The sequence below is a fragment of the Myotis nattereri genome (assembly GCF_964212035.1).
Source record: "Myotis nattereri genome assembly, chromosome: X".
Classification (NCBI taxonomy): domain Eukaryota; kingdom Metazoa; phylum Chordata; class Mammalia; order Chiroptera; family Vespertilionidae; genus Myotis; species Myotis nattereri.
Genome location: NC_138078.1, coordinates 69,033,672 through 69,053,028, shown reverse-complemented (window position 1 = coordinate 69,053,028; position 19,357 = coordinate 69,033,672).

Here is a 19,357-nt window from a genome sequence, read left to right as displayed (position 1 = left end):
CGGGCACTTTAGGGAGCGTTTTCAGTTGAATTTGCTTTCAAATATTAGGAATTCTTGTTTATACAGCTTAAAATTTGTGTAGAAAGCCGGTAAGTGAGGACTATACTGCTTATGTTTACAATTGAGGCCGAATTATTCTGGCGTCTTTTGTATGACTCAGGTGAAATCCTTAAGGTTCCAGTACAGACTTGTTAGAACACTCTCTAATTTTGGTAATACTCTTATAATACGCAATTAGTGTCTCCCGAAATGATTAAAAGCTTGGAAGATACACTTGAAATAAAAGTAAATAGATTCTTACTACATTTCCTGCCGTTTTTAATTGCAGACATTACCCGTGGAAAGCCGTGATATGACCAGAAAACTGATAATATTTACAACTCCATGCACTTTAGGGAGCGTATTCAGTTGAATTTGCTTTCAAATATTAGGAATTCTTGTTTATACAGCTTAAAATTTGTGTAGAAAGCCTGTAAGTGAGGACTATACTGCTTATGTTTACAATTGAGGCCGAATTATTCTGGCGTCTTTGGTATAACTCAGGTGAAATACTTACGGTTCCAGTACAGACTTGTAAGAACACTCTCTAATTGTGGTAAAACTCTTAAAATACGCAACTAGAGTTTCAAGAAACTATTAGAAACTAGGAAGATACACTTGAAGTAAAAGTAAATAGATTCTTAGTACATTTCCTGCAGTTTTTAATCACAGGCATTACCAGTGGAGAGCCGTGAAATGACCAGAAAACTGATAATATTTACAACTCCTTCCACTTTAAGGAGCGTTTTCACTTGAATTTGTTTTCAAATATTAGGAATTCTTGTTTATACAGCTTAAAATTTGTGTAGAAAGCCTGTAAGTGAGGACTATACTGCTTATGTTTACAATTGAGGCCTAATTATTCTGGCGTCTTGGTATACTCAGGTAAAATCCTTATGGTTCTAGTACAGACTTGTAAGAACACTCTCTAATTGTGGTAAAACTCTTTAAATACGTAATTTGAGTTTCCATAAATGATTAAAAACTTGGAAGATACACTTGAAATAAAAGTAAATAGATTCTTACTACATTTCCTGCCGTTTTTAATCACAGGCATTACCAGAGGAGAGCCGTGAAATGACCAGAAAACTGATAATATTTACAACTCCTTCCACTTTAAGGAGCGTTTTCACTTGAATTTGCTTTCAAATATTAGGAATTCTTGTTTATACAGCTTAAAATTTGTGTAGAAAGCCTGTAAGTGAGGACTATACTGCTTATGTTTACAATTGAGGACTAATTATTCTGTCATCTTGGTATACTCAGGTAAAATCCTTACGGTTCTAGTACAGACTTGTAAGATCACTCTCTAATTGTGGCAAAACTCTTAAAATACGCAATTACAGTTTCCAGAAATGATTAAAATCTTGGAATATACACTTGAAATAAAAGTAAATAGATTCTTACTACATTTCCTGCCATTTTTAATCACAGGCACTACCAGAGGAGAGCCGTGAAATGACCAGAAAACTGATAATATTTACAACTCCGGGCACTTTAGGGAGCGTTTTCACTTGAATTTGCTTTCTAATATTAAGAATTCTTGTTGATACAGCTTAAAATTTCTGTAGAAAGGCTGTAAGTGAGAACTATACTGCTTATGTTTACAATTGAGGCCGAATTATTCTGGCGTCTTTGATATGACTCAGGTAAAATCCTTACGGTTGCAGTACATACTTGTAAGAACACTCTCTAATTGTGGTAAAACTCTTAAAATACGCAATTAGAGTTTCAAGAAACTATTATTAACTTGGAAGATACATTTGAAATAAAAGTAAATAGATTCTTACTACATTTCCTGCCGTTTTTAATCACAGGCATTACCAGAGGAGAGCCGTGAAATGACCAGAAAACTGATAATATTTACAACTCCTTCCACTTTAAGGAGCGTTTTCACTTGAATTTGTTTTCAAATATTAGGAATTCTTGTTTATACAGCTTAAAATTTGTGTAGAAAGCCTGTAAGTGAGGACTATACTGCTTATGTTTACAATTGAGGACTAATTATTCTGTCGTCTTGGTATACTCAGGTAAAATTTTTACGGTTCTAGTACAGACTTGTAAGAACACTCTCTAATTGTGGTAAAACTCTTAAAATACGCAATTAGAGTTTCAAGAAACTATTAGAAACTTGGAAGATACACTTGAAATAAGAGTAAATAGATTCTTACTACATTTCCTGCCGTTTTTAATCACAGGCATTACCAGAGGAGAGCCGTGAAATGACCAGAAAACTGATAATATTTACAACTCCTTCCACTTTAAGGAGCGTTTTCACTTGAATTTGTTTTCAAATATTAGGAATTCTTGTTTATACAGCTTAAAATTTGTGTAGAAAGCCTGTAAGTGAGGACTATACTGCTTATGTTTACAATTGAGGACTAATTATTCTGTCATCTTGGTATACTCAGGTAAAATCCTTACGGTTCTAGTACAGACTTGTAAGATCACTCTCTAATTGTGGCAAAACTCTTAAAATACGCAATTACAGTTTCCAGAAATGATTAAAATCTTGGAATATACACTTGAAATAAAAGTAAATAGATTCTTACTACATTTCCTGCCGTTTTTAATCACAGGCACTACCAGAGGAGAGCCGTGAAATGACCAGAAAACTGATAATATTTACAACTCCGGGCACTTTAGGGAGCGTTTTCACTTGAATTTGCTTTCTAATATTAAGAATTCTTGTTTACACAGCTTAAGCTTTGTGTAGAAAGGCTGTAAGTGAGGACTATACAGCTTATGTTTCCAATTGAGGCCGAATTATTCTGGCGTCTTTGATATGACTCAGGTAAAATCCTTACGGTTGCAGTACATACTTGTAAGAACACTCTCTAATAGTGGTAAAACTCTTAAAATACGCAATTAGAGTTTCAAGAAACTATTAGAAACTTGGAAGATACACTTGAAATAAGAGTAAATAGATTCTTACTACATTTCCTGAAGTTTTTAATCACAGGCATTACCAGAGGAGAGCCGTGAAATGACCAGAAAACTGATAATATTTACAACTTCTTCCACTTTAAGGAGCGTTTTCACTTGAATTTGCTTTCAAATATTAGGAATTCTTGTTTATACAGCTTAAAATTTGTGTAGAAAGCCTGTAAGTGAGGACTATACTGCTTATGTTTACAATTGAGGCCTAATTATTCTGTCATCTTGGTAAACTCAGGTAAAATCCTTACGGTTCTAGTACAGACTTGTAAGAACACTCTCTAATTGTGGAAAAACTCTTAAAATACGCAATTACAGTTTCCAGAAATGATTAAAATCTTGGAATATACACTTGAAATAAAAGTAAATAGATTCTAACTACATTTCCTGCCGTTTTTAATCACAGACATTACCCGTGGAAAGCCGTGAAATGACCGGAAAACTGATAATATTTACAACTCCGGGCACTTTAGGGAGCGTTTTCAGTTGAATTTGCTTTCAAATATTAGGAATTCTTGTTTATACAGCTTAAAATTTGTGTAGAAAGCCGGTAAGTGAGGACTATACTGCTTATGTTTACAATTGAGGCCGAATTATTCTGGCGTCTTTGGTATGACTCAGGTGAAATCCTTACGGTTCCAGTACAGACTTGTAAGAACACTCTCTAATTGTGGTAAAACTCTTAAAATACGCAATTAGAGTTTCAAGAAACTATTAGAAACTTGGAAGATACACTTGAAGTAAAAGTAAATAGATTCTTAGTACATTTCCTGCAGTTTTTAATCACAGGCATTACCAGTGGAGAGCCGTGAAATGACCAGAAAACTGATAATATTTACAACTCCGGGCACTTTAGGGAGCGTTTTCAGTTGAATTTGCTTTCAAATATTAGGAATTCTTGTTTATACAGCTTAAAATTTGTGTAGAAAGCCGGTAAGTGAGGACTATACTGCTTATGTTTACAATTGAGGCCGAATTATTCTGGCGTCTTTGGTATGACTCAGGTGAAATCCTTACGGTTCCAGTACAGACTTGTAAGAACACTCTCTAATTGTGGTAAAACTCTTAAAATACGCAATTAGAGTTTCAAGAAACTATTAGAAACTTGGAAGATACACTTGAAGTAAAAGTAAATAGATTCTTAGTACATTTCCTGCAGTTTTTAATCACAGGCATTACCAGTGGAGAGCCGTGAAATGACCAGAAAACTGATAATATTTACAACTCCTTCCAATTTAAGGAGCGTTTTCACTTGAATTTGCTTTCAAATATTAGGAATTCTTGTTTATACAGCTTAAAATTTGTGTAGAAAGCCTGTAAGTGAGGACTATACTGCTTATGTTTACAATTGAGGCCTAATTATTCTGGCGTCTTGGTATACTCAGGTAAAATCCTTATGGTTCTAGTACAGACTTGTAAGAACACTCTCTAATTGTGGTAAAACTCTTTAAATACGTAATTTGAGTTTCCATAAATGATTAAAAACTTGGAAGATACACTTGAAATAAAAGTAAATAGATTCTTACTACATTTCCTGCCGTTTTTAATCACAGGCATTACCAGAGGAGAGCCGTGAAATGACCAGAAAACTGATAATATTTACAACTCCTTCCACTTTAAGGAGCGTTTTCACTTGAATTTGCTTTCAAATATTAGGAATTCTTGTTTATACAGCTTAAAATTTGTGTAGGAAGCCTGTAAGTGAGAACTATACTGCTTATGTTTACAATTGAGGACTAATTATTCTGTCATCTTGGTATACTCAGGTAAAATCCTTACGGTTCTAGTACAGACTTGTAAGATCACTCTCTAATTGTGGCAAAACTCTTAAAATACGCAATTACAGTTTCCAGAAATGATTAAAATCTTGGAATATACACTTGAAATAAAAGTAAATAGATTCTTACTACATTTCCTGCCGTTTTTAATCACAGGCACTACCAGAGGAGAGCCGTGAAATGACCAGAAAACTGATAATATTTACAACTCCGGCCACTTTACGGAGCGTTTTCACTTGAATTTGCTTTCTAATATTAAGAATTCTTGTTGATACAGCTTAAAATTTCTGTAGAAAGGCTGTAAGTGAGACCTATACTGCTTATGTTTACAATTGAGGCCGAATTATTCTGGCGTCTTTGATATGACTCAGGTAAAATCCTTACGGTTGCAGTACATACTTGTAAGAACACTCTCTAATTGTGGTAAAACTCTTAAAATACGCAATTAGAGTTTCAAGAAACTATTAGAAACTTGGAAGATACACTTGAAATAAGAGTAAATAGATTCTTACTACATTTCCTGCCGTTTTTAATCACAGGCATTACCAGAGGAGAGCCGTGAAATGACCAGAAAACTGATAATATTTACAACTCCTTCCACTTTAAGGAGCGTTTTCACTTGAATTTGTTTTCAAATATTAGGAATTCTTGTTTATACAGCTTAAAATTTGTGTAGAAAGCCTGTAAGTGAGGACTATACTGCTTATGTTTACAATTGAGGACTAATTATTCTGTCGTCTTGGTATACTTAGGTAAAATTTTTACGGTTCTAGTACAGACTTGTAAGAACACTCTCTAATTGTGGTAAAACTCTTAAAATACGCAATTAGAGTTTCCAAAAATGATTAAAAACTTGGAAGATACACTTGAAGTAAAAGTAAATAGATTCTTAGTACATTTCCTGCCGTTTTTAATCACAGGCATTACCAGTGGAGAGCCCTGAAATGACCAGAAAACTGATAATATTTACAACTCCTTCCACTTTAAGGAGCGTTTTCACTTGAATTTGCTTTCAAATATTAGGAATTCTTGTTTATACAGCTTAAAATTTGTGTCGAAAGCCTGTAAGTGAGGACTATACTGCTTATGTTTACAATTGAGGCCTAATTATTCTGGCGTCTTGGTATACTCAGGTAAAATCCTTATGGTTCTAGTACAGACTTGTAAGAACACTCTCTAATTGTGGTAAAACTCTTAAAATACGCAATTAGAGTTTCAAGAAACTATTAGAAACTTGGAAGATACACTTGAAATAAGAGTAAATAGATTCTTACTACATTTCCTGCCGTTTTTAATCACAGGCATTACCAGTGGAAAGCCGTGAAATGTCCAGAAAACTGATAATATTTACAACTCCGGGCACTTTAGGGAGCGTTTTCACTTGAATTTGCTTTCTAATATTAAGAATTCTTGTTTACACAGCTTAAGCTTTGTGTAGAAAGGCTGTAAGTGAGGACTATACAGCTTATGTTTCCAATTGAGGCCGAATTATTCTGGCGTCTTTGATATGACTCAGGTAAAATCCTTACGGTTGCAGTACATACTTGTAAGAACACTCTCTAATTGTGGTAAAACTCTTAAAATACGCAATTAGAGTTTCCAGAAACGATTAGAAACTTGGAAGATACACTTGAAATAAAAGTAAGTAGATTCTAACTACATATCCTGCCGTTTTTAATCACAGACATTACCCGTGGTAAGCCGTGAAATGACCAGAAAACTGATAATATTTACAACTCCGGGCACTTTAGGGAGCGTTTTCACTTGAATTTGCTTTCAAATATTAGGAATTCTTGTTTATACAGCTTAAAATTTGTGTAGAAAGCCGGTAAGTGAGGACTATACTGCTTATGTTTACAATTGAGGCCGAATTATTCTGGCGTCTATTGTATGACTCAGGTGAAATCCTTACGGTTCCAGTACAGACTTGTTAGAACACTCTCTAATTTTGGTAATACTCTTATAATACGCAATTAGTGTCTCCCGAAATGATTAAAAGCTTGGAAGATACACTTGAAATAAAAGTAAATAGATTCTTACTACATTTCCTGCCGTTTTTAATTGCAGACATTACCCGTGGAAAGCCGTGATATGACCAGAAAACTGATAATATTTACAACTCCATGCACTTTAGGGAGCGTATTCAGTTGAATTTGCTTTCAAATATTAGGAATTCTTGTTTATACAGCTTAAAATTTGTGTAGAAAGCCTGTAAGTGAGGACTATACTGCTTATGTTTACAATTGAGGCCGAATTATTCTGGCGTCTTTGGTATAACTCAGGTGAAATACTTACGGTTCCAGTACAGACTTGTAAGAACACTCTCTAATTGTGGTAAAACTCTTAAAATACGCAATTAGAGTTTCAAGAAACTATTAGAAACTAGGAAGATACACTTGAAGTAAAAGTAAATAGATTCTTAGTACATTTCCTGCAGTTTTTAATCACAGGCATTACCAGTGGAGAGCCGTGAAATGACCAGAAAACTGATAATATTTTCAACTCCTTCCACTTTAAGGAGCGTTTTCACTTGAATTTGTTTTCAAATATTAGGAATTCTTGTTTATACAGCTTAAAATTTGTGTAGAAAGCCTGTAAGTGAGGACTATACTGCTTATGTTTACAATTGAGGCCTAATTATTCTGGCGTCTTGGTATACTCAGGTAAAATCCTTATGGTTCTAGTACAGACTTGTAAGAACACTCTCTAATTGTGGTAAAACTCTTTAAATACGTAATTTGAGTTTCCATAAATGATTAAAAACTTGGAAGATACACTTGAAATAAAAGTAAATAGATTCTTACTACATTTCCTGCCGTTTTTAATCACAGGCATTACCAGAGGAGAGCCGTGAAATGACCAGAAAACTGATAATATTTACAACTCCTTCCACTTTAAGGAGCGTTTTCACTTGAATTTGCTTTCAAATATTAGGAATTCTTGTTTATACAGCTTAAAATTTGTGTAGAAAGCCTGTAAGTGAGGACTATACTGCTTATGTTTACAATTGAGGACTAATTATTCTGTCATCTTGGTATACTCAGGTAAAATCCTTACGGTTCTAGTACAGACTTGTAAGATCACTCTCTAATTGTGGCAAAACTCTTAAAATACGCAATTACAGTTTCCAGAAATGATTAAAATCTTGGAATATACACTTGAAATAAAAGTAAATAGATTCTTACTACATTTCCTGCCATTTTTAATCACAGGCACTACCAGAGGAGAGCCGTGAAATGACCAGAAAACTGATAATATTTACAACTCCGGGCACTTTAGGGAGCGTTTTCACTTGAATTTGCTTTCTAATATTAAGAATTCTTGTTGATACAGCTTAAAATTTCTGTAGAAAGGCTGTAAGTGAGAACTATACTGCTTATGTTTACAATTGAGGCCGAATTATTCTGGCGTCTTTGATATGACTCAGGTAAAATCCTTACGGTTGCAGTACATACTTGTAAGAACACTCTCTAATTGTGGTAAAACTCTTAAAATACGCAATTAGAGTTTCAAGAAACTATTATTAACTTGGAAGATACATTTGAAATAAAAGTAAATAGATTCTTACTACATTTCCTGCCGTTTTTAATCACAGGCATTACCAGAGGAGAGCCGTGAAATGACCAGAAAACTGATAATATTTACAACTCCTTCCACTTTAAGGAGCGTTTTCACTTGAATTTGTTTTCAAATATTAGGAATTCTTGTTTATACAGCTTAAAATTTGTGTAGAAAGCCTGTAAGTGAGGACTATACTGCTTATGTTTACAATTGAGGACTAATTATTCTGTCGTCTTGGTATACTCAGGTAAAATTTTTACGGTTCTAGTACAGACTTGTAAGAACACTCTCTAATTGTGGTAAAACTCTTAAAATACGCAATTAGAGTTTCAAGAAACTATTAGAAACTTGGAAGATACACTTGAAATAAGAGTAAATAGATTCTTACTACATTTCCTGCCGTTTTTAATCACAGGCATTACCAGAGGAGAGCCGTGAAATGACCAGAAAACTGATAATATTTACAACTCCTTCCACTTTAAGGAGCGTTTTCACTTGAATTTGTTTTCAAATATTAGGAATTCTTGTTTATACAGCTTAAAATTTGTGTAGAAAGCCTGTAAGTGAGGACTATACTGCTTATGTTTACAATTGAGGACTAATTATTCTGTCATCTTGGTATACTCAGGTAAAATCCTTACGGTTCTAGTACAGACTTGTAAGATCACTATCTAATTGTGGCAAAACTCTTAAAATACGCAATTACAGTTTCCAGAAATGATTAAAATCTTGGAATATACACTTGAAATAAAAGTAAATAGATTCTTACTACATTTCCTGCCGTTTTTAATCACAGGCACTACCAGAGGAGAGCCGTGAAATGACCAGAAAACTGATAATATTTACAACTCCGGGCACTTTAGGGAGCGTTTTCACTTGAATTTGCTTTCTAATATTAAGAATTCTTGTTTACACAGCTTAAGCTTTGTGTAGAAAGGCTGTAAGTGAGGACTATACAGCTTATGTTTCCAATTGAGGCCGAATTATTCTGGCGTCTTTGATATGACTCAGGTAAAATCCTTACGGTTGCAGTACATACTTGTAAGAACACTCTCTAATTGTGGTAAAACTCTTAAAATACGCAATTAGAGTTTCAAGAAACTATTAGAAACTTGGAAGATACACTTGAAATAAGAGTAAATAGATTCTTACTACATTTCCTGAAGTTTTTAATCACAGGCATTACCAGAGGAGAGCCGTGAAATGACCAGAAAACTGATAATATTTACAACTTCTTCCACTTTAAGGAGCGTTTTCACTTGAATTTGCTTTCAAATATTAGGAATTCTTGTTTATACAGCTTAAAATTTGTGTAGAAAGCCTGTAAGTGAGGACTATACTGCTTATGTTTACAATTGAGGCCTAATTATTCTGTCATCTTGGTATACTCAGGTAAAATCCTTACGGTTCTAGTACAGACTTGTAAGAACACTCTCTAATTGTGGAAAAACTCTTAAAATACGCAATTACAGTTTCCAGAAATGATTAAAATCTTGGAATATACACTTGAAATAAAAGTAAATAGATTCTAACTACATTTCCTGCCGTTTTTAATCACAGACATTACCCGTGGAAAGCCGTGAAATGACCGGAAAACTGATAATATTTACAACTCCGGGCACTTTAGGGAGCGTTTTCAGTTGAATTTGCTTTCAAATATTAGGAATTCTTGTTTATACAGCTTAAAATTTGTGTAGAAAGCCGGTAAGTGAGGACTATACTGCTTATGTTTACAATTGAGGCCGAATTATTCTGGCGTCTTTGGTATGACTCAGGTGAAATCCTTACGGTTCCAGTACAGACTTGTAAGAACACTCTCTAATTGTGGTAAAACTCTTAAAATACGCAATTAGAGTTTCAAGAAACTATTAGAAACTTGGAAGATACACTTGAAGTAAAAGTAAATAGATTCTAAGTACATTTCCTGCAGTTTTTAATCACAGGCATTACCAGTGGAGAGCCGTGAAATGACCAGAAAACTGATAATATTTACAACTCCTTCCAATTTAAGGAGCGTTTTCACTTGAATTTGCTTTCAAATATTAGGAATTCTTGTTTATACAGCTTAAAATTTGTGTAGAAAGCCTGTAAGTGAGGACTATACTGCTTATGTTTACAATTGAGGCCTAATTATTCTGGCGTCTTGGTATACTCAGGTAAAATCCTTATGGTTCTAGTACAGACTTGTAAGAACACTCTCTAATTGTGGTAAAACTCTTTAAATACGTAATTTGAGTTTCCATAAATGATTAAAAACTTGGAAGATACACTTGAAATAAAAGTAAATAGATTCTTACTACATTTCCTGCCGTTTTTAATCACAGGCATTACCAGAGGAGAGCCGTGAAATGACCAGAAAACTGATAATATTTACAACTCCTTCCACTTTAAGGAGCGTTTTCACTTGAATTTGCTTTCAAATATTAGGAATTCTTGTTTATACAGCTTAAAATTTGTGTAGAAAGCCTGTAAGTGAGAACTATACTGCTTATGTTTACAATTGAGGACTAATTATTCTGTCATCTTGGTATACTCAGGTAAAATCCTTACGGTTCTAGTACAGACTTGTAAGATCACTCTCTAATTGTGGCAAAACTCTTAAAATACGCAATTACAGTTTCCAGAAATGATTAAAATCTTGGAATATACACTTGAAATAAAAGTAAATAGATTCTTACTACATTTCCTGCCGTTTTTAATCACAGGCACTACCAGAGGAGAGCCGTGAAATGACCAGAAAACTGATAATATTTACAACTCCGGCCACTTTACGGAGCGTTTTCACTTGAATTTGCTTTCTAATATTAAGAATTCTTGTTGATACAGCTTAAAATTTCTGTAGAAAGGCTGTAAGTGAGACCTATACTGCTTATGTTTACAATTGAGGCCGAATTATTCTGGCGTCTTTGATATGACTCAGGTAAAATCCTTACGGTTGCAGTACATACTTGTAAGAACACTCTCTAATTGTGGTAAAACTCTTAAAATACGCAATTAGAGTTTCAAGAAACTATTAGAAACTTGGAAGATACACTTGAAATAAGAGTAAATAGATTCTTACTACATTTCCTGCCGTTTTTAATCACAGGCATTACCAGAGGAGAGCCGTGAAATGACCAGAAAACTGATAATATTTACAACTCCTTCCACTTTAAGGAGCGTTTTCACTTGAATTTGTTTTCAAATATTAGGAATTCTTGTTTATACAGCTTAAAATTTGTGTAGAAAGCCTGTAAGTGAGGACTATACTGCTTATGTTTACAATTGAGGACTAATTATTCTGTCGTCTTGGTATACTTAGGTAAAATTTTTACGGTTCTAGTACAGACTTGTAAGAACACTCTCTAATTGTGGTAAAACTCTTAAAATACGCAATTAGAGTTTCCAAAAATGATTAAAAACTTGGAAGATACACTTGAAGTAAAAGTAAATAGATTCTTAGTACATTTCCTGCCGTTTTTAATCACAGGCATTACCAGTGGAGAGCCCTGAAATGACCAGAAAACTGATAATATTTACAACTCCTTCCACTTTAAGGAGCGTTTTCACTTGAATTTGCTTTCAAATATTAGGTATTCTTGTTTATACAGCTTAAAATTTGTGTCGAAAGCCTGTAAGTGAGGACTATACTGCTTATGTTTACAATTGAGGCCTAATTATTCTGGCGTCTTGGTATACTCAGGTAAAATCCTTATGGTTCTAGTACAGACTTGTAAGAACACTCTCTAATTGTGGTAAAACTCTTAAAATACGCAATTAGAGTTTCAAGAAACTATTAGAAACTTGGAAGATACACTTGAAATAAGAGTAAATAGATTCTTACTACATTTCCTGCCGTTTTTAATCACAGGCATTACCAGTGGAAAGCCGTGAAATGTCCAGAAAACTGATAATATTTACAACTCCGGGCACTTTAGGGAGCGTTTTCACTTGAATTTGCTTTCTAATATTAAGAATTCTTGTTTACACAGCTTAAGCTTTGTGTAGAAAGGCTGTAAGTGAGGACTATACAGCTTATGTTTCCAATTGAGGCCGAATTATTCTGGCGTCTTTGATATGACTCAGGTAAAATCCTTACGGTTGCAGTACATACTTGTAAGAACACTCTCTAATTGTGGTAAAACTCTTAAAATACGCAATTAGAGTTTCAAGAAACTATTAGAAACTTGGAAGATACACTTGAAATAAGAGTAAATAGATTCTTACTACATTTCCTGAAGTTTTTAATCACAGGCATTACCAGAGGAGAGCCGTGAAATGACCAGAAAACTGATAATATTTACAACTCCTTCCACTTTAAGGAGCGTTTTCACTTGAATTTGCTTTCAAATATTAGGAATTCTTGTTTATACAGCTTAAAATTTGTGTAGAAAGCCTGTAAGTGAGGACTATACTGCTTATGTTTACAATTGAGGCCTAATTATTCTGTCATCTTGGTATACTCAGGTAAAATCCTTACGGTTCTAGTACAGACTTGTAAGAACACTCTCTAATTGTGGAAAAACTCTTAAAATACGCAATTACAGTTTCCAGAAATGATTAAAATCTTGGAATATACACTTGAAATAAAAGTAAATAGATTCTAACTACATTTCCTGCCGTTTTTAATCACAGACATTACCCGTGGAAAGCCGTGAAATGACCGGAAAACTGATAATATTTACAACTCCGGGCACTTTAGGGAGCGTTTTCAGTTGAATTTGCTTTCAAATATTAGGAATTCTTGTTTATACAGCTTAAAATTTGTGTAGAAAGCCGGTAAGTGAGGACTATACTGCTTATGTTTACAATTGAGGCCGAATTATTCTGGCGTCTTTGGTATGACTCAGGTGAAATCCTTACGGTTCCAGAACATACTTGTAAGAACACACTCTACTTGTGGTAAAACTCTTAAAATACGCAATTAGAGTTTCCAGAAACGATTAGAAACTTGGAAGATACACTTGAAATAAAAGTAAATAGATTCAAACTACATATCCTGCCGTTTTTAATCACAGACATTACCCGTGGAAAGTCGTGAAATGACCAGAAAACTGATAATATTTACAACTCCGGGCACTTTAGGGAGCGTTTTCACTTGAATTTGCTTTCAAATATTAGGAATTCTTGTTTATACAGCTTAAAATTTGTGTAGAAAGCCGGTAAGTGAGGACTATACTGCTTATGTTTACAATTGAGGCCGAATTATTCTGGCGTCTTTGGTATGACTCAGGTGAAATACTTGCGGTTCCAGTACAGACTTGTTAGAACACTCTCTAATTGTGGTAATACTGTTATAATACGCAATTAGAGTTTCCAGAAATGATTAAAAACTTGGAAGATACACTTGAAATAAAAGTAAATAGATTCTTACTACATTTCCTGCCGTTCTTAATCACAGACATTACCAGTGGAAAGCCGTGGAATGACCAGAAAACTGATAATATTTACAAGTCCGAGCACTTTAGGGAGCGTTTTCACTTGAATTTTCTTTATAATATTAGGAATTCTTGTTTATACAGCTCAAAATTTGTGTAGAAAGGCTGTAATTGAGGACTACACTGCTTATGTTTATAATTGAGGCCGAATTATTCTAGCGTCTTTTGTATGACTCAGGTGAAATCCTTCCGGTTCCAGTACAGACTTGTAAGAACACTCTCTAATTGTGGTAATACTCTTATAATACGCAATTAGAGTCTCCAGAAATGATTAAAATCTTGGAAGATACACTTGAAATAAAAGTAAATAGATTCTTACTACATTTCCTGCCGTTTTTAATCGCAGACATTACCCGTGGAAAGCCGTGATATGACCAGAAAACTGATAATATTTACAACTCCGGGCACTTTAGGGAGCGTATTCAGTTGAATTTGCTTTCAAATATTAGGAATTCTTGTTTATACAGCTTAAAATTTGTGTAGAAAGCCTGTAAGTGAGGACTATACTGCTTATGTTTACAATTGAGGCCGAATTATTCTGGCGTCTTTGGTATGACTCAGGTGAAATACTTGCGGTTCCAGTACATACTTGTAAGAACACTCTCTACTTGTGGTAAAACTCTTAAAATACGCAATTAGAGTTTCCAGAAACGATTAGAAACTTGGAAGATACACATGAAATAAAAGTAAATAGATTCTAACTACATTTCCTGCCGTTTTTAATCACAGACATTACCCGTGTAAAGCCGTGGAATGACCAGAAAACTGATAATATTTACAACTCCGGGCACTTTAGGGAGCGTTTTCAGTTGAATTTGCTTTCAAATATTAGGAATTCTTGTTTATACAGCTTATAATTTGTGTAGAAAGCCTGTAAGTGAGGACTATAATGCTTATGTTTACAATTGAGGCCTAATTATTCTGGCGTCTTTGGTATGACTCAGGTGAAATCCTTACGGTTCCAGTACATACTTGTAAGAACACACTCTACTTGTGGTAAAACTCTTAAAATACGCAATTAGAGTTTCCAGAAACGATTAGAATCTTGGAAGATACACTTGAAATAAAAGTAAATAGATTCTAACTACATATCCTGCCGTTTTTAATCACAGACATTACCCGTGGAAAGCCGTGAAATGACCAGAAAACTGATAATATTTACAACTCCGGGCACTTTAGGGAGCGTTTTCACTTGAATTTGCTTTCAAATATTAGGAATTCTTGTTTATACAGCTTAAAATTTGTGTAGAAAGCCGGTAAGTGAGGACTATACTGCTTATGTTTACAATTGAGGCCGAATTATTCTGGCGTCTTTTGTATGACTCAGGTGAAATCCTTACGGTTCCAGTACAGACTTGTTAGAACACTCTCTAATTGTGGTAATACTGTTATAATACGCAATTAGAGTTTCCAGAAATGATTAAAAACTTGGAAGATACACTTGAAATAAAAGTAAATAGATTCTTACTACATTTCCTGCCGTTCTTAATCACAGACATTACCAGTGGAAAGCCGTGGAATGACCAGAAAACTGATAATATTTACCAGTCCGAGCACTTTAGGGAGCGTTTTCACTTGAATTTTCTTTATAATATTAGGAATTCTTGTTTATACAGCTCAAAATTTGTGTAGAAAGGCTGTAATTGAGGACTACACTGCTTATGTTTATAATTGAGGCCGAATTATTCTAGCGTCTTTTGTATGACTCAGGTGAAATCCTTCCGGTTCCAGTACAAACTTGTAAGAACACTCTCTAATTGTGGTAATACTCTTATAATACGCAATTAGAGTCTCCAGAAATGATTAAAATCTTGGAAGATACACTTGAAATAAAAGTAAATAGATTCTTACTACATTTCCTGCCGTTTTTAATCGCAGACATTACCCGTGGAAAGCCGTGATATGACCAGAAAACTGATAATATTTACAACTCCGGGCACTTTAGGGAGCGTATTCAGTTGAATTTGCTTTCAAATATTAGGAATTCTTGTTTATACAGCTTATAATTTGTGTAGAAAGCCTGTAAGTGAGGACTATACTGCTTATGTTTACAATTGAGGCCGAATTATTCTGGCGTCTTTGGTATGACTCAGGTGAAATACTTGCGGTTCCAGTACATACTTGTAAGAACACTCTCTACTTGTGGTAAAACTCTTAAAATACGCAATTAGAGTTTCCAGAAACGATTAGAAACTTGGAAGATACACATGAAATAAAAGTAAATAGATTCTAACTACATTTCCTGCCGTTTTTAATCACAGACATTACCCGTGTAAAGCCGTGGAATGACCAGAAAACTGATAATATTTACAACTCCGGGCACTTTAGGGAGCGTTTTCAGTTGAATTTGCTTTCAAATATTAGGAATTCTTGTTTATACAGCTTATAATTTGTGTAGAAAGCCTGTAAGTGAGGACTATACTGCTTATGTTTACAATTGAGGCCTAATTATTCTGGCGTCTTTGGTATGACTCAGGTGAAATACTTACGGTTCCAGGACATACTTGTAAGAACACTCTCTACTTGTGGTAAAACTCTTAAAATACGCAATTAGAGTTTCCAGAAACGATTAGAAACTTGGAAGATACACTTGAAATAAAAGTAAGTAGATTCTAACTACATATCCTGCCGTTTTTAATCACAGACATTACCCGTGGAAAGCCGTGAAATGACCAGAAAACTGATAATATTTACAACTCCGGGCACTTTAGGGAGCGTTTTCACTTGAATTTGCTTTCAAATATTAGGAATTCTTGTTTATACAGCTTAAAATTTGTGTAGAAACCCGGTAAGTGAGGACTATACTGCTTATGTTTACAATTGAGGCCGAATTATTCTGGCGTCTATTGTATGACTCAGGTGAAATCCTTACGGTTCCAGTACAGACTTGTTAGAACACTCTCTAATTTTGGTAATACTCTTATAATACGCAATTAGTGTCTCCAGAAATGATTAAAAGCTTGGAAGATACACTTGAAATAAAAGTAAATAGATTCTTACTACATTTCCTGCCGTTTTTAATCGCAGACATTACCCGTGGAAAGCCGTGATATGACCAGAAAACTGATAATATTTACAACTCCGGGCACTTTAGGGAGCGTATTCAGTTGAATTTGCTTTCAAATATTAGGAATTCTTGTTTATACAGCTTAAAATTTGTGTAGAAAGCCTGTAAGTGAGGACTATACTGCTTATGTTTACAATTGAGGCCTAATTATTCTGTCATCTTGGTATACTCAGGTAAAATCCTTACGGTTCTAGTACAGACTTGTAAGAACACTCTCTAATTGTGGAAAAACTCTTAAAATACGCAATTACAGTTTCCAGAAATGATTGAAATCTTGGAATATACACTTGAAATAAAAGTAAATAGATTCTAACTACATTTCCTGCCGTTTTTAATCACAGACATTACCCGTGGATAGCCGTGAAATGACCGGAAAACTGATAATATTTACAACTCCGGGCACTTTAGGGAGCGTTTTCAGTTGAATTTGCTTTCAAATATTAGGAATTCTTGTTTATACAGCTTAAAATTTGTGTAGAAAGCCGGTAAGTGAGGACTATACTGCTTATGTTTACAATTGAGGCCGAATTATTCTGGCGTCTTTGGTATGACTCAGGTGAAATCCTTACGGTTCCAGTACATACTTGTAAGAACACACTCTACTTGTGGTAAAACTCTTAAAATACGCAATTAGAGTTTCCAGAAACGATTAGAAACTTGGAAGATACACTTGAAATAAAAGTAAATAGATTCAAACTACATATCCTGCCGTTTTTAATCACAGACATTACCCGTGGAAAGCCGTGAAATGACCAGAAAACTGATAATATTTACAACTCCGGGCACTTTAGGGAGCGTTTTCACTTGAATTTGCTTTCAATTATTAGGAATTCTTGTTTATACAGCTTAAAATTTGTGTAGAAAGCCGGTAAGTGAGGACTATACTGCTTATGTTTACAATTGAGGCCGAATTATTCTGGCGTCTTTTGTATGACTCAGGTGAAATCCTTCCGGTTCCAGTACAGACTTGTTAGAACACTCTCTAATTGTGGTAATACTGTTATAATACGCAATTAGAGTTTCCAGAAATGATTAAAAACTTGGAAGATACACTTGAAATAAAAGTAAATAGATTCTTACTACATTTCCTGCCGTTCTTAATCACAGACATTACCAGTGGAAAGCCGTGGAATGACCAGAAAACTGATAATATTTACAAGTCCGAGCACTTTAGGGAGCGTTTTCACTTGAATTTTCTTTATAATATTAGGAATTCTTGTTTATACAGCTCAAAATTTGTGTAGAAAGGCTGTAATTGAGGACTACACTGCTTATGTTTATAATTGAGGCCGAATTATTCTAGCGTCTTTTGTATGACTCAGGTGAAATCCTTCCGGTTCCAGTACAGACTTGTAAGAACACTCTCTAATTGTGGTAATACTCTTATAATACGCAATTAGAGTCTCCAGAAATGATTAAAATCTTGGAAGATACACTTGAAATAAAAGTAAATAGATTCTTACTACATTTCCTGCCGTTTTTAATCGCAGACATTACCCGTGGAAAGCCGTGATATGACCAGAAAACTGATAATATTTACAACTCCGGGCACTTTAGGGAGCGTATTCAGTTGAATTTGCTTTCAAATATTAGGAATTCTTGTTTATACAGCTTAAAATTTGTGTAGAAAGCCTGTAAGTGAGGACTATACTGCTTATGTTTACAATTGAGGCCGAATTATTCTGGCGTCTTTGGTATGACTCAGGTGAAATACTTGCGGTTCCAGTACATACTTGTAAGAACACTCTCTACTTGTGGTAAAACTCTTAAAATACGCAATTAGAGTTTCCAGAAACGATTAGAAACTTGGAAGATACACATGAAATAAAAGTAAATAGATTCTAACTACATTTCCTGCCGTTTTTAATCAAAGACATTACCCGTGGAAAGCCGTGGAATGACCAGAAAACTGATAATATTTACAACTCCGGGCACTTTAGGGAGCGTTTTCAGTTGAATTTGCTTTCAAATATTAGGAATTCTTGTTTATACAGCTTATAATTTGTGTAGAAAGCCTGTAAGTGAGGACTATACTGCTTATGTTTACAATTGAGGCCTAATTATTCTGGCGTCTTTGGTATGACTCAGGTAAAATCCTTACGGTTCCAGTACATACTTGTAAGAACACACTCTACTTGTGGTAAAACTCTTAAAATACGCAATTAGAGTTTCCAGAAACGATTAGAATCTTGGAAGATACACTTGAAATAAAAGTAAATAGATTCTAACTACATATCCTGCCGTTTTTAATCACAGACATTACCCGTGGAAAGCCGTGAAATGACCAGAAAACTGATAATATTTACAACTCCGGGCACTTTAGGGAGCGTTTTCACTTGAATTTGCTTTCAAATATTAGGAATTCTTGTTTATACAGCTTAAAATTTGTGTAGAAAGCCGGTAAGTGAGGACTATACTGCTTATGTTTACAATTGAGGCCGAATTATTCTGGCGTCTTTTGTATGACTCAGGTGAAATCCTTACGGTTCCAGTACAGACTTGTTAGAACACTCTCTAATTGTGGTAATACTGTTATAATACGCAATTAGAGTTTCCAG